Below are 23,255 nucleotides of genomic sequence, written 5' to 3' on the forward strand. Positions count from 1 at the left end.
TTCCTGTATGATGCCAAGATGCCATAACATCTCTTCAGTACAGTTTCTCTGTGATGCTAAGATGCCGCTATATCTCGTCAGGACAGTTCCTGTGTGATGCTAAGATGCCACTACATCTCTTCAGTGGAGTTCCTGTGTGATGCTAAGATGCCACCACATCTCTTCAGTACAGTTCCTGTGTGATGCTAAGATTCATCTACATCTCTTCGGTAGAGTTCCTATGTGATGTTAAGATGCCACTAAATCTCTTCAGTACAGTTTCTCTTTGATGCTAAGATGCCACTACATCTCATCAGTACAGTTCCTGTGTGATGCTAAGATGCCACTACATCTCGTCAGTACAGTTCCTGCGTGATGCTAAGATGCCACTACATCTCTTCAGTATTGTTCCTGTGTAATACTAAGATGCCAGTGCATCTCTTCTGTAGAGTTCCTGTGTGATGCTAAGATGCCACTACATCTCTTCAGTACAGTTCCTGTATGATGCCAAGATGCCACTACATCTCTTCAGTGGAGTTACAGTGTGATGCTAAGATGCCACTAAATCTCTTCAGCACAGTTCCTGTGTGATGCTAAGATGCCACTACATCTCTTCAGTGCTGTTCCTGTGTAATACTAAGATGCCACTACATCTCTACAGTACAGTTCCTGTCTGATGCTAAGATGCCACTACATCTCTTCAGCACAGAAACTGTGTGATGCTAAGATGCCTCTGCATCTCTACAGTATTGTCCTTGTGTATTACTAAGATGCCACTACATCTCTTCAGTAGAGATCCGGTGTGATGCTAAGATGCCAATACATCTCTTCAGTACTGTTCCTGTGTGATGCTAAGATGCTGTTAAATCTGTTCATTACTGTTCCTATGTGATGCAAAGATGCCGCTACATCTCTTCAGTACAGTTTCTCTTTGATGCTAAGATGCCACTACATCTCTTCAGTACAGTTCCTGTGTGATGCTAAGATGCCACTACATCTCGTCAGTGCAGTTCCTGTGTGATGCTACGATGCCACTACATCTCTTCAGTACAGTTCCTGTGTGATGCTAAGATGCCACTAAATCTCTTCAGTATTGTTTCTGTGTAATACTAAGATGCCACTACATCTCTTCAGTAGAGTTCCTATGTGATGCTAAGATGCCGCTACATCTCATCAGGACAGTTCCTGTGTGATGCTAAGATGCCACGACATCTCTTCAGTAGAGTTCCTGTGTGATGCTAAGATGCTGTTACATCTGTTCATTACTGTTCCTATGTGATGCTAAGATGCCACTACATCTCTTCAGTACAGTTTCTCTTTGATGCTAATATGCCACTACATCTCGTCAGTACAGTTCCTGTGTGATGCTAAGATGCCACTACATCTCTTCAGTACAGATTCTCTGTGATGATAAGATGCCGCTTCATCTCTTCAATACAGTTCCTGCTTGATGCTAAGATGCCACTACATCTCGTCAGTAGAGTTACAGTGTGATGCTAAGATGCCACTACATCTCTTCAGCACAGTTCCTGTGTGATACTAAGATGCCACTACATCTCTACTGTAGAGTTCCTGTGTGATGCTAAGATTCCACCACATCTCTTCAGCACAGTTAATGTGTGATGCTAAGATGCTGTTAAATCTGTTCATTACTGTTCCTATGTGATGCTAAGATGCCACTACATCTCTTCAGTACAGTTTCTCTTTGATGCTAAGATGCCACTAAATCTCTTCAGTACAGTTTCTCTTTGATGCTAAGATGCCACTACATCTCGTCAGTACAGTTCCTGTGTGATGCTAAGATGCCACTACATCTCGTCAGTACAGTTCCTGCGTGATGCTAAGATGCCACTACATCTCTTCAGTATTGTTCCTGTGTAATACTAAGATGCCAGTGCATCTCTTTTGTAGAGTTCCTGTGTGATGCTAAGATGCCACTACATCTCTTCAGTACAGTTCCTGTATGATGCCAAGATGCCACTACATCTCTTCCGTACAGTTTCTCTGTGATGCTAAGATGCCGCTAAATCTCGTCAGGACAGTTCCTGTGTGATGCTAAGATGCCACTACATCTCTTCAGTGGAGTTCCTTTGTGATGCTAAGATGCCACTACATCTCTTCAGTAGAGTTACAGTGTGATGCTAAGATGCCACTAAATCTCTTCAGCACAGTTCCTGTGTGATGCTAAGATGCCACAACATCTCTTCAGTACTGTTCCTGTGTAATACTAAGATGCCACTACATCTCTACAGTAGAGTTCCTGTGTGATGCTAATATGCCACTACATCTCTTCAGCACAGAAACTGTGTGATGCTAAGATGCCTCTGCATCTCTACAGTATTGTCCTTGTGTAATACTAAGATGCCACTACATCTCTTCAGTAGAGTTCCTGTGTGATGCTAAGATGCCACTACATCTCTTCAGTAGAGATCCTGTGTGATGCTAAGATGCCAATACATCTCTTCAGTACTGTTCCTGTGTGATGCTAATATGCCACTACATCTTTCCAGTACAGTTCATGTGTGATGCTAAGATGCTGTTAAATCTGTTCATTACTGTTCCTATGTGATGCAAAGATGCCGCTACATCTCTTCAGTACAGTTTCTCTTTGATGCTAAGATGCCACTACATCTCTTCAGTACAGTTCCTGTGTGATGCTAAGATGCCACTACATCTCGTCAGTGCAGTTCCTGTGTGATGCTACGATGCCACTACATCTCTTCAGTACAGTTCCTGTGTGATGCTAAGATGCCACTAAATCTCTTCAGTATTGTTCCTGTGTAATACTAAGATGCCACTAAATCTCTTCAGTAGAGTTCCTATGTGATGCTAAGATGCCGCTAAATCTCGTCAGGACAGTTCCTGTGTGATGCTAAGATGCCACGACATCTCTTCAGTAGAGTTCCTGTGTGATGCTAAGATGCTGTTACATCTGTTCATTACTGTTCCTATGTGATGCTAAGATGCCACTACATCTCTTCAGTACAGTTTCTCTTTGATGCTAAGATGCCACTACATCTCGTCAGTACAGTTCCTGTGTGATGCTAAGATGCCACTACATCTCTTCAGTACAGATTCTCTGTGATGATAAGATGCCGCTTCATCTGTTAAATACAGTTCCTGCTTGATGCTAAGATGCCACTACATCTCGTCAGTAGAGTTACAGTGTGATGCTAAGATGCCACTACATCTCCTCAGCACAGTTCCTGTGTGATACTAAGATGCCACTACATCTCTACTGTAGAGTTCCTGTGTGATGCTAAGATTCCACCACATCTCTTCAGCACAGTTAATGTGTGATGCTAAGATGCTGTTAAATCTGTTCATTACTGTTCCTATGTGATGCTAAGATGCCACTACATCTCTTCAGTACAGTTTCTCTTTGATGCTAAGATGCCACAATATCTCGTCAGTACAGTTCCTGTGTGATGCTAAGATGCCACTACATCTCGTCAGTACAGTTCCTGCGTGATGCTAAGATGCCACTACATCTCTTCAGTATTGTTCCTGTGTAATACTAAGATGCCACTGCATCTCTTCTGTAGAGTTCCTGTGTGATGCTAAGATGCCACTACATCTCTTCAGTACAGTTCCTGTATGATGCCAAGATGCCATAACATCTCTTCAGTACAGTTTCTCTGTGATGCTAAGATGCCGCTATATCTCGTCAGGACAGTTCCTGTGTGATGCTAAGATGCCACTACATCTCTTCAGTGGAGTTCCTGTGTGATGCTAAGATGCCACTACATCTCTTCAGTACAGTTCCTGTGTGATGCTAAGATTCATCTACATCTCTTCAGTAGAGTTCCTATGTGATGTTAGGATGCCACTAAATCTCTTCAGTACAGTTTCTCTTTGATGCTAAGATGCCACTACAACTCGTCAGTACAGTTCCTGTGTGATGCTAAGATGCCACTACATCTCGTCAGTACAGTTCCTGCGTGATGCTAAGATGCCACTACATCTCTTCAGTATTGTTCCTGTGTAATACTAAGATGCCAGTGCATCTCTTTTGTAGAGTTCCTGTGTGATGCTAAGATGCCACTACATCTCTTCAGTACAGTTCCTGTATGATGCCAAGATGCCACTACATCTCTTCCGTACAGTTTCTCTGTGATGCTAAGATGCCGCTAAATCTCGTCAGGACAGTTCCTGTGTGATGCTAAGATGCCACTACATCTCTTCAGTGGAGTTCCTTTGTGATGCTAAGATGCCACTACATCTCTTCAGTAGTGTTACAGTGTGATGCTAAGATTTCACTAAATCTCTTCAGCACAGTTCCTGTGTGATGCTAAGATGCCACTACATCTCTTCAGTACTGTTCCTGTGTAATACTAAGATGCCACTACATCTCTACAGTAGAGTTCCTGTGTGATGCTAAGATGCCACTAAATCTCTTCAGCACAGTTCCTGTGTGATGCTAAGATGCCACTACATCTCTTCAGTGCTGTTCCTGTGTAATACTAAGATGCCACTACATCTCTACAGTACAGTTCCTGTCTGATGCTAAGATGCCACTACATCTCTTCAGCACAGAAACTGTGTGATGCTAAGATGCCTCTGCATCTCTACAGTATTGTCCTTGTGTAATACTAAGATTCATCTACATCTCTTCAGTAGAGTTCCTATGTGATGTTAAGATGCCACTAAATCTCTTCAGTACAGTTTCTCTTTGATGCTAAGATGCCACTACATCTCGTCAGTACAGTTCCTGTGTGATGCTAAGATGCCACTACATCTCGTCAGTACAGTTCCTGCGTGATGCTAAGATGCCACTACATCTCTTCAGTATTGTTCCTGTGTAATACTAAGATGCCACTGCATCTCTTTTGTAGAGTTCCTGTGTGATGCTAAGATGCCACTACATCTCTTCAGTACAGTTCCTGTATGATGCCAAGATGCCACTACATCTCTTCAGTACAGTTTCTCTGTGATGCTAAGATGCCGCTAAATCTCGTCAGGACAGTTCCTGTGTGATGCTAAGATGCCACTACATCTCTTCAGTGGAGTTCCTTTGTGATGCTAAGATGCCACTACATCTCTTCAGTAGAGTTACAGTGTGATGCTAAGATGCCACTAAATCTCTTCAGCACAGTTCCTGTGTGATGCTAAGATGCCACTACATCTCTTCAGTACTGTTCCTGTGTAATACTAAGATGCCACTACATCTCTACAGTAGAGTTCCTGTGTGATGCTAAGATGCCACTACATCTCTTCAGCACAGAAACTGTGTGATGCTAAAATGCCTCTGCATCTCTACAGTATTGTCCTTGTGTAATACTAAGATGCCACTACATCTCTTCAGTAGAGTTCCTGTGTGATGCTAAGATGCCACTACATCTCTTCAGTAGAGATCCGGTGTGATGCTAAGATGCCAATACATCTCTTCAGTACTGTTCCTGTGTGATGCTAAGATGCCACTACATCTCTCTAGTACAGTTCCTGTGTGATGCTAAGATGCCACTACATCTCTTCAGTAGAGATCCGGTGTGATGCTAAGATGCCAATACATCTCTTCAGTACTGTTCCTGTGTGATGCTAAGATGCCACTACATCTCTCTAGTACAGTTCATGTGTGATGCTAAGATGCTGTTAAATCTGTTCATTACTGTTCCTATGTGATGCAAAGATGCCGCTATATCTCTTCAGTACAGTTTCTCTTTGATGCTAAGATGCCACTACATCTCTTCAGTACAGTTCCTGTGTGATGCTAAGATGCCACTACATCTCTTCAGTACAGTTCCTGTGTGATGCTAAGATGCCACTAAATCTCTTCAGTATTGTTCCTGTGTAATACTAAGATGCCACTACATCTCTTCAGTAGAGTTCCTATGTGATGCTAAGATGCCGCTACATCTCATCAGGACAGTTCCTGTGTGATGCTAAGATGCCACGACATCTCTTCAGTAGAGTTCCTGTGTGATGCTAAGATGCTGTTACATCTGTTCATTACTGTTCCTATGTGATGCTAAGATGCCACTACATCTCTTCAGTACAGTTTCTCTTTGATGCTAAGATGCCACTACATCTCGTCAGTACAGTTCCTGTGTGATGCTAAGATGCCACTACATCTCTTCAGTACAGATTCTCTGTGATGATAAGATGCCGCTTCATCTCTTCAATACAGTTCCTGCTTGATGCTAAGATGCCACTACATCTCGTCAGTAGAGTTACAGTGTGATGCTAAGATGCCACTACATCTCTTCAGCACAGTTCCTGTGTGATACTAAGATGCCACTACATCTCTACTGTAGAGTTCCTGTGTGATGCTAAGATTCCACAACATCTCTTCAGCACAGTTAATGTGTGATGCTAAGATGCTGTTAAATCTGTTCATTACTGTTCCTATGTGATGCTAAGATGCCACTACATCTCTTCAGTACAGTTTCTCTTTGATGCTAAGATGCCACTATATCTCGTCAGTACAGTTCCTGTGTGATGCTAAGATGCCACTACATCTCGTCAGTACAGTTCCTGCGTGATGCTAAGATGCCACTACATCTCTTCAGTATTGTTCCTGTGTAAACTAAGATGCCACTGCATCTCTTCTGTAGAGTTCCTGTGTGATGCTAAGATGCCACTACATCTCTTCAGTACAGTTCCTGTATGATGCCAAGATGCCATAACATCTCTTCAGTACAGTTTCTCTGTGATGCTAAGATGCCGCTATATCTCGTCAGGACAGTTCCTGTGTGATGCTAAGATGCCACTACATCTCTTCAGTGGAGTTCCTGTGTGATGCTAAGATGCCACCACATCTCTTCAGTACAGTTCCTGTGTGATGCTAAGATTCATCTACATCTCTTCGGTAGAGTTCCTATGTGATGTTAAGATGCCACTAAATCTCTTCAGTACAGTTTCTCTTTGATGCTAAGATGCCACTACATCTCATCAGTACAGTTCCTGTGTGATGCTAAGATGCCACTACATCTCGTCAGTACAGTTCCTGCGTGATGCTAAGATGCCACTACATCTCTTCAGTATTGTTCCTGTGTAATACTAAGATGCCAGTGCATCTCTTCTGTAGAGTTCCTGTGTGATGCTAAGATGCCACTACATCTCTTCAGTACAGTTCCTGTATGATGCCAAGATGCCACTACATCTCTTCAGTGGAGTTACAGTGTGATGCTAAGATGCCACTAAATCTCTTCAGCACAGTTCCTGTGTGATGCTAAGATGCCACTACATCTCTTCAGTGCTGTTCCTGTGTAATACTAAGATGCCACTACATCTCTACAGTACAGTTCCTGTCTGATGCTAAGATGCCACTACATCTCTTCAGCACAGAAACTGTGTGATGCTAAGATGCCTCTGCATCTCTACAGTATTGTCCTTGTGTATTACTAAGATGCCACTACATCTCTTCAGTAGAGATCCGGTGTGATGCTAAGATGCCAATACATCTCTTCAGTACTGTTCCTGTGTGATGCTAAGATGCTGTTAAATCTGTTCATTACTGTTCCTATGTGATGCAAAGATGCCGCTACATCTCTTCAGTACAGTTTCTCTTTGATGCTAAGATGCCACTACATCTCTTCAGTACAGTTCCTGTGTGATGCTAAGATGCCACTACATCTCGTCAGTGCAGTTCCTGTGTGATGCTACGATGCCACTACATCTCTTCAGTACAGTTCCTGTGTGATGCTAAGATGCCACTAAATCTCTTCAGTATTGTTTCTGTGTAATACTAAGATGCCACTACATCTCTTCAGTAGAGTTCCTATGTGATGCTAAGATGCCACCACATCTCTTCAGCACAGTTCATGTGTGATGCTAAGATGCTGTTAAATCTGTTCATTACTGTTCCTATGTGATGCTAAGATGCCACTACATCTCTTCAGTACAGTTTCTCTTTGATGCTAAGATGCCACTACATCTCGTCAGTACAGATCCTGTGTGATGCTAAGATGCCACTACATCTCTTCAGTACAGATTCTCTGTGACGCTAAGATGCCGCTACATCTCTTCAATACAGTTCCTGTTTGATGCTAAGATGCCACTACATCTCGTCAGTAGAGTTACAGTGTGATGCTAAGATGCCGCTACATCTCTTCAGCACAGTTCCTGTGTGATACTAAGATGCCACTACATCTCTACTGTAGAGTTCCTGTGTGATGCTATGATGCCACCACATCTCTTCAGCACAGTTAATGTGTGATGCTAAGATGCTGTTAAATCTGTTCATTACTGTTCCTATGTGATGCTAAGATGCCACTACATCTCTTCAGTACAGTTTCTCTTTGATGCTAAGATGCCTCTATATCTCGTCAGTACAGTTCCCGTGTGATGCTAAGATGCCAATACATCTCGTCAGTACAGTTCCTGCGTGATGCTAAGATGCCACTACATCTCTTCAGTATTGTTCCTGTGTAATACTAAGATGCCACTGCATCTTTTCTGTAGAGTTCCTGTGTGATGCTAAGATGCCACTAAATCTCTTCAGTACAGTTCCTGTATGATGCCAAGATGCCATAACATCTCTTCAGTACAGTTTCTCTGTGATGCTAAGATGCCGCTATATCTCGTCAGGACAGTTCCTGTGTGATGCTAAGATGCCACTACATCTCTTCAGTGGAGTTCCTGTGTGATGCTAAGATGCCACTACATCTCTTCAGTACAGTTCCTGTGTGATGCTAAGATTCATCTACATCTCTTCAGTAGAGTTCCTATGTGATGTTAAGATGCCACTAAATCTCTTCAGTACAGTTTCTGTGTGATGCTAAGATGCCACTACATCTCGTCAGCACAGAAACTGCGTGATGCTAAGATGCCACTACATCTCTTCAGTATTCTTCCTGTGTAATGCTAAGATGCCAGTGCATCTCTTTTGTAGAGTTCCTGTGTGATGCTAAGATGCCACTACATCTCTTCAGTACAGTTCCTGTATGATGCCAAGATGCCACTACATCTCTTCCGTACAGTTTCTCTGTGATGCTAAGATGCCGCTAAATCTCGTCAGGACAGTTCCTGTGTGATGCTAAGATGCCACTACATCTCTTCAGTAGAGTTACAGTGTGATGCTAAGATGCCACTAAATCTCTTCAGCACAGTTCCTGTGTGATGCTAAGATGCCACAACATCTCTTCAGTACTGTTCCTGTGTAATACTAAGATGCCACTACATCTCTACAGTAGAGTTCCTGTGTGATGCTAATATGCCACTACATCTCTTCAGCACAGAAACTGTGTGATGCTAAGATGCCTCTGCATCTCTAAGTATTGTCCTTGTGTAATACTAAGATGCCACTACATCTCTTCAGTAGAGTTCCTGTGTGATGCTAAGATGCCACTACATCTCTTCAGTAGAGATCCTGTGTGATGCTAAGATGCCAATACATCTCTTCAGTACTGTTCCTGTGTGATGCTAAGATGCCACTACATCTCGTCAGTACAGTTCCTGTGTGATGCTAAGATGCCACTACATCTCGTCAGTACAGTTCCTGCGTGATGCTAAGATGCCACTACATCTCTTCAGTATTGTTCCTGTGTAATACTAAGATGCCACTGCATCTCTTTTGTAGAGTTCCTGTGTGATGCTAAGATGCCACTACATCTCTTCAGTACAGTTCCTGTATGATGCCAAGATGCCACTACATCTCTTCAGTACAGTTTCTCTGTGATGCTAAGATGCCGCTAAATCTCGTCAGGACAGTTCCTGTGTGATGCTAAGATGCCACTACATCTCTTCAGTGGAGTTCCTTTGTGATGCTAAGATGCCACTACATCTCTTCAGTAGAGTTACAGTGTGATGCTAAGATGCCACTAAATCTCTTCAGCACAGTTCCTGTGTGATGCTAAGATGCCACAACATCTCTTCAGTACTGTTCCTGTGTAATACTAAGATGCCACTACTTCTCTACAGTAGAGTTCCTGTGTGATGCTAAGATGCCACTACATCTCTTCAGCACAGAAACTGTGTGATGCTAAAATGCCTCTGCATCTCTACAGTATTGTCCTTGTGTAATACTAAGATGCCACTACATCTCTTCAGTAGAGTTCCTGTGTGATGCTAAGATGCCACTACATCTCTTCAGTAGAGATCCGGTGTGATGCTAAGATGCCAGTACATCTCTTCAGTACTGTTCCTGTGTGATGCTAAGATGCCACTACATCTCTCTAGTACAGTTCCTGTGTGATGCTAAGATGCCACTACATCTCTTCAGTAGAGATCCGGTGTGATGCTAAGATGCCAATACATCTCTTCAGTACTGTTCCTGTGTGATGCTAAGATGCCACTACATCTCTCTAGTACAGTTCATGTGTGATGCTAAGATGCTGTTAAATCTGTTCATTACTGTTCCTATGTGATGCAAAGATGCCGCTACATCTCTTCAGTACAGTTTCTCTTTGATGCTAAGATGCCACTACATCTCTTCAGTACAGTTCCTGTGTGATGCTAAGATGCCACTACATCTCTTCAGTACAGTTCCTGTGTGATGCTAAGATGCCACTAAATCTCTTCAGTATTGTTCCTGTGTAATACTAAGATGCCACTACATCTCTTCAGTAGAGTTCCTATGTGATGCTAAGATGCCGCTACATCTCATCAGGACAGTTCCTGTGTGATGCTAAGATGCCACGACATCTCTTCAGTAGAGTTCCTGTGTGATGCTAAGATGCTGTTACATCTGTTCATTACTGTTCCTATGTGATGCTAAGATGCCACTACATCTCTTCAGTACAGTTTCTCTTTGATGCTAAGATGCCACGACATCTCGTCAGTACAGTTCCTGTGTGATGCTAAGATGCCACTACATCTCTTCAGTACAGATTCTCTGTGATGATAAGATGCCGCTTCATCTCTTCAATACAGTTCCTGCTTGATGCTAAGATGCCACTACATCTCGTCAGTAGAGTTACAGTGTGATGCTAAGATGCCACTACATCTCTTCAGCACAGTTCCTGTGTGATACTAAGATGCCACTACATCTCTACTGTAGAGTTCCTGTGTGATGCTAAGATTCCACAACATCTCTTCAGCACAGTTAATGTGTGATGCTAAGATGCTGTTAAATCTGTTCATTACTGTTCCTATGTGATGCTAAGATGCCACTACATCTCTTCAGTACAGTTTCTCTTTGATGCTAAGATGCCACTATATCTCGTCAGTACAGTTCCTGTGTGATGCTAAGATGCCACTACATCTCGTCAGTACAGTTCCTGCGTGATGCTAAGATGCCACTACATCTCTTCAGTATTGTTCCTGTGTAATACTAAGATGCCACTGCATCTCTTCTGTAGAGTTCCTGTGTGATGCTAAGATGCCACTACATCTCTTCAGTACAGTTCCTGTATGATGCCAAGATGCCATAACATCTCTTCAGTACAGTTTCTCTGTGATGCTAAGATGCCGCTATATCTCGTCAGGACAGTTCCTGTGTGATGCTAAGATGCCACTACATCTCTTCAGTGGAGTTCCTGTGTGATGCTAAGATGCCACCACATCTCTTCAGTACAGTTCCTGTGTGATGCTAAGATTCATCTACATCTCTTCGGTAGAGTTCCTATGTGATGTTAAGATGCCACTAAATCTCTTCAGTACAGTTTCTCTTTGATGCTAAGATGCCACTACATCTCATCAGTACAGTTCCTGTGTGATGCTAAGATGCCACTACATCTCGTCAGTACAGTTCCTGCGTGATGCTAAGATGCCACTACATCTCTTCAGTATTGTTCCTGTGTAATACTAAGATGCCAGTGCATCTCTTCTGTAGAGTTCCTGTGTGATGCTAAGATGCCACTACATCTCTTCAGTACAGTTCCTGTATGATGCCAAGATGCCACTACATCTCTTCAGTGGAGTTACAGTGTGATGCTAAGATGCCACTAAATCTCTTCAGCACAGTTCCTGTGTGATGCTAAGATGCCACTACATCTCTTCAGTGCTGTTCCTGTGTAATACTAAGATGCCACTACATCTCTACAGTACAGTTCCTGTCTGATGCTAAGATGCCACTACATCTCTTCAGCACAGAAACTGTGTGATGCTAAGATGCCTCTGCATCTCTACAGTATTGTCCTTGTGTAATACTAAGATGCCACTACATCTCTTCAGTAGAGATCCGGTGTGATGCTAAGATGCCAATACATCTCTTCAGTACTGTTCCTGTGTGATGCTAAGATGCTGTTAAATCTGTTCATTACTGTTCCTATGTGATGCAAAGATGCCGCTACATCTCTTCAGTACAGTTTCTCTTTGATGCTAAGATGCCACTACATCTCTTCAGTACAGTTCCTGTGTGATGCTAAGATGCCACTACATCTCGTCAGTGCAGTTCCTGTGTGATGCTACGATGCCACTACATCTCTTCAGTACAGTTCCTGTGTGATGCTAAGATGCCACTAAATCTCTTCAGTATTGTTTCTGTGTAATACTAAGATGCCACTACATCTCTTCAGTAGAGTTCCTATGTGATGCTAAGATGCCGCTACATCTCATCAGGACAGTTCCTGTGTGATGCTAAGATGCCACGACATCTCTTCAGTATTGTTCCTGTGTAATACTAAGATGCCACTACATCTCTTCAGTAGAGTTCCTATGTGATGCTAAGATGCCACCACATCTCTTCAGCACAGTTCATGTGTGATGCTAAGATGCTGTTAAATCTGTTCATTACTGTTCCTATGTGATGCTAAGATGCCACTACATCTCTTCAGTACAGTTCCTGTTTGATGCTAAGATGCCACTACATCTCGTCAGTACAGATCCTGTGTGATGCTAAGATGCCACTACATCTCTTCAGTACAGATTCTCTGTGACGCTAAGATGCCGCTACATCTCTTCAATACAGTTCCTGTTTGATGCTAAGATGCCACTACATCTCGTCAGTAGAGTTACAGTGTGATGCTAAGATGCCACTACATCTCTTCAGCACAGTTCCTGTGTGATACTAAGATGCCACTACATCTCTACTGTAGAGTTCCTGTGTGATGCTATGATGCCACCACATCTCTTCAGCACAGTTAATGTGTGATGCTAAGATGCTGTTAAATCTGTTCATTACTGTTCCTATGTGATGCTAAGATGCCACTACATCTCTTCAGTACAGTTTCTCTTTGATGCTAAGATGCCTCTATATCTCGTCAGTACAGTTCCCGTGTGATGCTAAGATGCCAATACATCTCGTCAGTACAGTTCCTGCGTGATGCTAAGATGCCACTACATCTCTTCAGTATTGTTCCTGTGTAATACTAAGATGCCACTGCATCTTTTCTGTAGAGTTTCTGTGTGATGCTAAGATGCCACTAAATCTCTTCAGTACAGTTCCTGTATGATGCCAAGATGCCATAACATCTCTTCAGTACAGTTTCTCTGTGATGCTAAGATGCCGCTATATCTCGTCAGGACAGTTCCTGTGTGATGCTAAGATGCCACTACATCTCTTCAGTGGAGTTCCTGTGTGATGCTAAGATGCCACTACATCTCTTCAGTACAGTTCCTGTGTGATGCTAAGATTCATCTACATCTCTTCAGTAGAGTTCCTATGTGATGTTAAGATGCCACTAAATCTCTTCAGTACAGTTTCTCTTTGATGCTAAGATGCCACTACATCTCGTCAGTACAGTTCCTGTGTGATGCTAAGATGCCACTACATCTCTTCAGTAGAGATCCTGTGTGATGCTAAGATGCCAATACATCTCTTCAGTACTGTTCCTGTGTGATGCTAATATGCCACTACATCTTTCCAGTACAGTTCATGTGTGATGCTAAGATGCTGTTAAATCTGTTCATTACTGTTCCTATGTGATGCAAAGATGCCGCTACATCTCTTCAGTACAGTTTCTCTTTGATGCTAAGATGCCACTACATCTCTTCAGTACAGTTCCTGTGTGATGCTAAGATGCCACTACATCTCGTCAGTGCAGTTCCTGTGTGATGCTACGATGCCACTACATCTCTTCAGTACAGTTCCTGTGTGATGCTAAGATGCCACTAAATCTCTTCAGTATTGTTCCTGTGTAATACTAAGATGCCACTAAATCTCTTCAGTAGAGTTCCTATGTGATGCTAAGATGCCGCTAAATCTCGTCAGGACAGTTCCTGTGTGATGCTAAGATGCCACGACATCTCTTCAGTAGAGTTCCTGTGTGATGCTAAGATGCTGTTACATCTGTTCATTACTGTTCCTATGTGATGCTAAGATGCCACTACATCTCTTCAGTACAGTTTCTCTTTGATGCTAAGATGCCACTACATCTCGTCAGTACAGTTCCTGTGTGATGCTAAGATGCCACTACATCTCTTCAGTACAGATTCTCTGTGATGATAAGATGCCGCTTCATCTGTTAAATACAGTTCCTGCTTGATGCTAAGATGCCACTACATCTCGTCAGTAGAGTTACAGTGTGATGCTAAGATGCCACTACATCTCCTCAGCACAGTTCCTGTGTGATACTAAGATGCCACTACATCTCTACTGTAGAGTTCCTGTGTGATGCTAAGATTCCACCACATCTCTTCAGCACAGTTAATGTGTGATGCTAAGATGCTGTTAAATCTGTTCATTACTGTTCCTATGTGATGCTAAGATGCCACTACATCTCTTCAGTACAGTTTCTCTTTGATGCTAAGATGCCACAATATCTCGTCAGTACAGTTCCTGTGTGATGCTAAGATGCCACTACATCTCGTCAGTACAGTTCCTGCGTGATGCTAAGATGCCACTACATCTCTTCAGTATTGTTCCTGTGTAATACTAAGATGCCACTGCATCTCTTCTGTAGAGTTCCTGTGTGATGCTAAGATGCCACTACATCTCTTCAGTACAGTTCCTGTATGATGCCAAGATGCCATAACATCTCTTCAGTACAGTTTCTCTGTGATGCTAAGATGCCGCTATATCTCGTCAGGACAGTTCCTGTGTGATGCTAAGATGCCACTACATCTCTTCAGTGGAGTTCCTGTGTGATGCTAAGATGCCACTACATCTCTTCAGTACAGTTCCTGTGTGATGCTAAGATTCATCTACATCTCTTCAGTAGAGTTCCTATGTGATGTTAGGATGCCACTAAATCTCTTCAGTACAGTTTCTCTTTGATGCTAAGATGCCACTACAACTCGTCAGTACAGTTCCTGTGTGATGCTAAGATGCCACTACATCTCGTCAGTACAGTTCCTGCGTGATGCTAAGATGCCACTACATCTCTTCAGTATTGTTCCTGTGTAATACTAAGATGCCAGTGCATCTCTTTTGTAGAGTTCCTGTGTGATGCTAAGATGCCACTACATCTCTTCAGTACAGTTCCTGTATGATGCCAAGATGCCACTACATCTCTTCCGTACAGTTTCTCTGTGATGCTAAGATGCCGCTAAATCTCGTCAGGACAGTTCCTGTGTGATGCTAAGATGCCACTACATCTCTTCAGTGGAGTTCCTTTGTGATGCTAAGATGCCACTACATCTCTTCAGTAGTGTTACAGTGTGATGCTAAGATTTCACTAAATCTCTTCAGCACAGTTCCTGTGTGATGCTAAGATGCCACTACATCTCTTCAGTACTGTTCCTGTGTAATACTAAGATGCCACTACATCTCTACAGTAGAGTTCCTGTGTGATGCTAAGATGCCACTAAATCTCTTCAGCACAGTTCCTGTGTGATGCTAAGATGCCACTACATCTCTTCAGTGCTGTTCCTGTGTAATACTAAGATGCCACTACATCTCTACAGTACAGTTCCTGTCTGATGCTAAGATGCCACTACATCTCTTCAGCACAGAAACTGTGTGATGCTAAGATGCCTCTGCATCTCTACAGTATTGTCCTTGTGTAATACTAAGATTCATCTACATCTCTTCAGTAGAGTTCCTATGTGATGTTAAGATGCCACTAAATCTCTTCAGTACAGTTTCTCTTTGATGCTAAGATGCCACTACATCTCGTCAGTACAGTTCCTGTGTGATGCTAAGATGCCACTACATCTCGTCAGTACAGTTCCTGCGTGATGCTAAGATGCCACTACATCTCTTCAGTATTGTTCCTGTGTAATACTAAGATGCCACTGCATCTCTTTTGTAGAGTTCCTGTGTGATGCTAAGATGCCACTACATCTCTTCAGTACAGTTCCTGTATGATGCCAAGATGCCACTACATCTCTTCAGTACAGTTTCTCTGTGATGCTAAGATGCCGCTAAATCTCGTCAGGACAGTTCCTGTGTGATGCTAAGATGCCACTACATCTCTTCAGTGGAGTTCCTTTGTGATGCTAAGATGCCACTACATCTCTTCAGTAGAGTTACAGTGTGATGCTAAGATGCCACTAAATCTCTTCAGCACAGTTCCTGTGTGATGCTAAGATGCCACTACATCTCTTCAGTACTGTTCCTGTGTAATACTAAGATGCCACTACATCTCTACAGTAGAGTTCCTGTGTGATGCTAAGATGCCACTACATCTCTTCAGCACAGAAACTGTGTGATGCTAAAATGCCTCTGCATCTCTACAGTATTGTCCTTGTGTAATACTAAGATGCCACTACATCTCTTCAGTAGAGTTCCTGTGTGATGCTAAGATGCCACTACATCTCTTCAGTAGAGATCCGGTGTGATGCTAAGATGCCAATACATCTCTTCAGTACTGTTCCTGTGTGATGCTAAGATGCCACTATATCTCTCTAGTACAGTTCCTGTGTGATGCTAAGATGCCACTACATCTCTTCAGTAGAGATCCGGTGTGATGCTAAGATGCCAATACATCTCTTCAGTACTGTTCCTGTGTGATGCTAAGATGCCACTACATCTCTCTAGTACAGTTCATGTGTGATGCTAAGATGCTGTTAAATCTGTTCATTACTGTTCCTATGTGATGCAAAGATGCCGCTATATCTCTTCAGTACAGTTTCTCTTTGATGCTAAGATGCCACTACATCTCTTCAGTACAGTTCCTGTGTGATGCTAAGATGCCACTACATCTCTTCAGTACAGTTCCTGTGTGATGCTAAGATGCCACTAAATCTCTTCAGTATTGTTCCTGTGTAATACTAAGATGCCACTACATCTCTTCAGTAGAGTTCCTATGTGATGCTAAGATGCCGCTACATCTCATCAGGACAGTTCCTGTGTGATGCTAAGATGCCACGACATCTCTTCAGTAGAGTTCCTGTGTGATGCTAAGATGCTGTTACATCTGTTCATTACTGTTCCTATGTGATGCTAAGATGCCACTACATCTCTTCAGTACAGTTTCTCTTTGATGCTAAGATGCCACTACATCTCGTCAGTACAGTTCCTGTGTGATGCTAAGATGCCACTACATCTCTTCAGTACAGATTCTCTGTGATGATAAGATGCCGCTTCATCTCTTCAATACAGTTCCTGCTTGATGCTAAGATGCCACTACATCTCGTCAGTAGAGTTACAGTGTGATGCTAAGATGCCACTACATCTCTTCAGCACAGTTCCTGTGTGATACTAAGATGCCACTACATCTCTACTGTAGAGTTCCTGTGTGATGCTAAGATTCCACAACATCTCTTCAGCACAGTTAATGTGTGATGCTAAGATGCTGTTAAATCTGTTCATTACTGTTCCTATGTGATGCTAAGATGCCACTACATCTCTTCAGTACAGTTTCTCTTTGATGCTAAGATGCCACTATATCTCGTCAGTACAGTTCCTGTGTGATGCTAAGATGCCACTACATCTCGTCAGTACAGTTCCTGCGTGATGCTAAGATGCCACTACATCTCTTCAGTATTGTTCCTGTGTAAACTAAGATGCCACTGCATCTCTTCTGTAGAGTTCCTGTGTGATGCTAAGATGCCACTACATCTCTTCAGTACAGTTCCTGTATGATGCCAAGATGCCATAACATCTCTTCAGTACAGTTTCTCTGTGATGCTAAGATGCCGCTATATCTCGTCAGGACAGTTCCTGTGTGATGCTAAGATGCCACTACATCTCTTCAGTGGAGTTCCTGTGTGATGCTAAGATGCCACCACATCTCTTCAGTACAGTTCCTGTGTGATGCTAAGATTCATCTACATCTCTTCGGTAGAGTTCCTATGTGATGTTAAGATGCCACTAAATCTCTTCAGTACAGTTTCTCTTTGATGCTAAGATGCCACTACATCTCATCAGTACAGTTCCTGTGTGATGCTAAGATGCCACTACATCTCGTCAGTACAGTTCCTGCGTGATGCTAAGATGCCACTACATCTCTTCAGTATTGTTCCTGTGTAATACTAAGATGCCAGTGCATCTCTTCTGTAGAGTTCCTGTGTGATGCTAAGATGCCACTACATCTCTTCAGTACAGTTCCTGTATGATGCCAAGATGCCACTACATCTCTTCAGTGGAGTTACAGTGTGATGCTAAGATGCCACTAAATCTCTTCAGCACAGTTCCTGTGTGATGCTAAGATGCCACTACATCTCTTCAGTGCTGTTCCTGTGTAATACTAAGATGCCACTACATCTCTACAGTACAGTTCCTGTCTGATGCTAAGATGCCACTACATCTCTTCAGCACAGAAACTGTGTGATGCTAAGATGCCTCTGCATCTCTACAGTATTGTCCTTGTGTATTACTAAGATGCCACTACATCTCTTCAGTAGAGATCCGGTGTGATGCTAAGATGCCAATACATCTCTTCAGTACTGTTCCTGTGTGATGCTAAGATGCTGTTAAATCTGTTCATTACTGTTCCTATGTGATGCAAAGATGCCGCTACATCTCTTCAGTACAGTTTCTCTTTGATGCTAAGATGCCACTACATCTCTTCAGTACAGTTCCTGTGTGATGCTAAGATGCCACTACATCTCGTCAGTGCAGTTCCTGTGTGATGCTACGATGCCACTACATCTCTTCAGTACAGTTCCTGTGTGATGCTAAGATGCCACTAAATCTCTTCAGTATTGTTTCTGTGTAATACTAAGATGCCACTACATCTCTTCAGTAGAGTTCCTATGTGATGCTAAGATGCCGCTACATCTCATCAGGACAGTTCCTGTGTGATGCTAAGATGCCACGACATCTCTCCAGTATTGTTCCTGTGTAATACTAAGATGCCACTACATCTCTTCAGTAGAGTTCCTATGTGATGCTAAGATGCCACCACATCTCTTCAGCACAGTTCATGTGTGATGCTAAGATGCTGTTAAATCTGTTCATTACTGTTCCTATGTGATGCTAAGATGCCACTACATCTCTTCAGTACAGTTTCTCTTTGATGCTAAGATGCCACTACATCTCGTCAGTACAGATCCTGTGTGATGCTAAGATGCCACTACATCTCTTCAGTACAGATTCTCTGTGACGCTAAGATGCCGCTACATCTCTTCAATACAGTTCCTGTTTGATGCTAAGATGCCACTACATCTCGTCAGTAGAGTTACAGTGTGATGCTAAGATGCCGCTACATCTCTTCAGCACAGTTCCTGTGTGATACTAAGATGCCACTACATCTCTACTGTAGAGTTCCTGTGTGATGCTATGATGCCACCACATCTCTTCAGCACAGTTAATGTGTGATGCTAAGATGCTGTTAAATCTGTTCATTACTGTTCCTATGTGATGCTAAGATGCCACTACATCTCTTCAGTACAGTTTCTCTTTGATGCTAAGATGCCTCTATATCTCGTCAGTACAGTTCCCGTGTGATGCTAAGATGCCAATACATCTCGTCAGTACAGTTCCTGCGTGATGCTAAGATGCCACTACATCTCTTCAGTATTGTTCCTGTGTAATACTAAGATGCCACTGCATCTTTTCTGTAGAGTTCCTGTGTGATGCTAAGATGCCACTAAATCTCTTCAGTACAGTTCCTGTATGATGCCAAGATGCCATAACATCTCTTCAGTACAGTTTCTCTGTGATGCTAAGATGCCGCTATATCTCGTCAGGACAGTTCCTGTGTGATGCTAAGATGCCACTACATCTCTTCAGTGGAGTTCCTGTGTGATGCTAAGATGCCACTACATCTCTTCAGTACAGTTCCTGTGTGATGCTAAGATTCATCTACATCTCTTCAGTAGAGTTCCTATGTGATGTTAAGATGCCACTAAATCTCTTCAGTACAGTTTCTGTGTGATGCTAAGATGCCACTACATCTCGTCAGCACAGAAACTGCGTGATGCTAAGATGCCACTACATCTCTTCAGTATTCTTCCTGTGTAATGCTAAGATGCCAGTGCATCTCTTTTGTAGAGTTCCTGTGTGATGCTAAGATGCCACTACATCTCTTCAGTACAGTTCCTGTATGATGCCAAGATGCCACTACATCTCTTCCGTACAGTTTCTCTGTGATGCTAAGATGCCGCTAAATCTCGTCAGGACAGTTCCTGTGTGATGCTAAGATGCCACTACATCTCTTCAGTAGAGTTACAGTGTGATGCTAAGATGCCACTAAATCTCTTCAGCACAGTTCCTGTGTGATGCTAAGATGCCACAACATCTCTTCAGTACTGTTCCTGTGTAATACTAAGATGCCACTACATCTCTACAGTAGAGTTCCTGTGTGATGCTAATATGCCACTACATCTCTTCAGCACAGAAACTGTGTGATGCTAAGATGCCTCTGCATCTCTAAGTATTGTCCTTGTGTAATACTAAGATGCCACTACATCTCTTCAGTAGAGTTCCTGTGTGATGCTAAGATGCCACTACATCTCTTCAGTAGAGATCCTGTGTGATGCTAAGATGCCAATACATCTCTTCAGTACTGTTCCTGTGTGATGCTAAGATGCCACTACATCTCGTCAGTACAGTTCCTGTGTGATGCTAAGATGCCACTACATCTCGTCAGTACAGTTCCTGCGTGATGCTAAGATGCCACTACATCTCTTCAGTATTGTTCCTGTGTAATACTAAGATGCCACTGCATCTCTTTTGTAGAGTTCCTGTGTGATGCTAAGATGCCACTACATCTCTTCAGTACAGTTCCTGTATGATGCCAAGATGCCACTACATCTCTTCAGTACAGTTTCTCTGTGATGCTAAGATGCCGCTAAATCTCGTCAGGACAGTTCCTGTGTGATGCTAAGATGCCACTACATCTCTTCAGTGGAGTTCCTTTGTGATGCTAAGATGCCACTACATCTCTTCAGTAGAGTTACAGTGTGATGCTAAGATGCCACTAAATCTCTTCAGCACAGTTCCTGTGTGATGCTAAGATGCCACAACATCTCTTCAGTACTGTTCCTGTGTAATACTAAGATGCCACTACTTCTCTACAGTAGAGTTCCTGTGTGATGCTAAGATGCCACTACATCTCTTCAGCACAGAAACTGTGTGATGCTAAAATGCCTCTGCATCTCTACAGTATTGTCCTTGTGTAATACTAAGATGCCACTACATCTCTTCAGTAGAGTTCCTGTGTGATGCTAAGATGCCACTACATCTCTTCAGTAGAGATCCGGTGTGATGCTAAGATGCCAGTACATCTCTTCAGTACTGTTCCTGTGTGATGCTAAGATGCCACTACATCTCTCTAGTACAGTTCCTGTGTGATGCTAAGATGCCACTACATCTCTTCAGTAGAGATCCGGTGTGATGCTAAGATGCCAATACATCTCTTCAGTACTGTTCCTGTGTGATGCTAAGATGCCACTACATCTCTCTAGTACAGTTCATGTGTGATGCTAAGATGCTGTTAAATCTGTTCATTACTGTTCCTATGTGATGCAAAGATGCCGCTACATCTCTTCAGTACAGTTTCTCTTTGATGCTAAGATGCCACTACATCTCTTCAGTACAGTTCCTGTGTGATGCTAAGATGCCACTACATCTCTTCAGTACAGTTCCTGTGTGATGCTAAGATGCCACTAAATCTCTTCAGTATTGTTCCTGTGTAATACTAAGATGCCACTACATCTCTTCAGTAGAGTTCCTATGTGATGCTAAGATGCCGCTACATCTCATCAGGACAGTTCCTGTGTGATGCTAAGATGCCACGACATCTCTTCAGTAGAGTTCCTGTGTGATGCTAAGATGCTGTTACATCTGTTCATTACTGTTCCTATGTGATGCTAAGATGCCACTACATCTCTTCAGTACAGTTTCTCTTTGATGCTAAGATGCCACGACATCTCGTCAGTACAGTTCCTGTGTGATGCTAAGATGCCACTACATCTCTTCAGTACAGATTCTCTGTGATGATAAGATGCCGCTTCATCTCTTCAATACAGTTCCTGCTTGATGCTAAGATGCCACTACATCTCGTCAGTAGAGTTACAGTGTGATGCTAAGATGCCACTACATCTCTTCAGCACAGTTCCTGTGTGATACTAAGATGCCACTACATCTCTACTGTAGAGTTCCTGTGTGATGCTAAGATTCCACAACATCTCTTCAGCACAGTTAATGTGTGATGCTAAGATGCTGTTAAATCTGTTCATTACTGTTCCTATGTGATGCTAAGATGCCACTACATCTCTTCAGTACAGTTTCTCTTTGATGCTAAGATGCCACTATATCTCGTCAGTACAGTTCCTGTGTGATGCTAAGATGCCACTACATCTCGTCAGTACAGTTCCTGCGTGATGCTAAGATGCCACTACATCTCTTCAGTATTGTTCCTGTGTAATACTAAGATGCCACTGCATCTCTTCTGTAGAGTTCCTGTGTGATGCTAAGATGCCACTACATCTCTTCAGTACAGTTCCTGTATGATGCCAAGATGCCATAACATCTCTTCAGTACAGTTTCTCTGTGATGCTAAGATGCCGCTATATCTCGTCAGGACAGTTCCTGTGTGATGCTAAGATGCCACTACATCTCTTCAGTGGAGTTCCTGTGTGATGCTAAGATGCCACCACATCTCTTCAGTAGAGTTACAGTTCCTGTGTGATGCTAAGATTCATCTACATCTCTTCGGTAGAGTTCCTATGTGATGTTAAGATGCCACTAAATCTCTTCAGTACAGTTTCTCTTTGATGCTAAGATGCCACTACATCTCATCAGTACAGTTCCTGTGTGATGCTAAGATGCCACTACATCTCGTCAGTACAGTTCCTGCGTGATGCTAAGATGCCACTACATCTCTTCAGTATTGTTCCTGTGTAATACTAAGATGCCAGTGCATCTCTTCTGTAGAGTTCCTGTGTGATGCTAAGATGCCACTACATCTCTTCAGTACAGTTCCTGTATGATGCCAAGATGCCACTACATCTCTTCAGTGGAGTTACAGTGTGATGCTAAGATGCCACTAAATCTCTTCAGCACAGTTCCTGTGTGATGCTAAGATGCCACTACATCTCTTCAGTGCTGTTCCTGTGTAATACTAAGATGCCACTACATCTCTACAGTACAGTTCCTGTCTGATGCTAAGATGCCACTACATCTC

This window comes from Lampris incognitus, chromosome 1, assembly GCF_029633865.1.
Source record: "Lampris incognitus isolate fLamInc1 chromosome 1, fLamInc1.hap2, whole genome shotgun sequence".
Classification (NCBI taxonomy): Eukaryota; Metazoa; Chordata; class Actinopteri; order Lampriformes; family Lampridae; genus Lampris; species Lampris incognitus.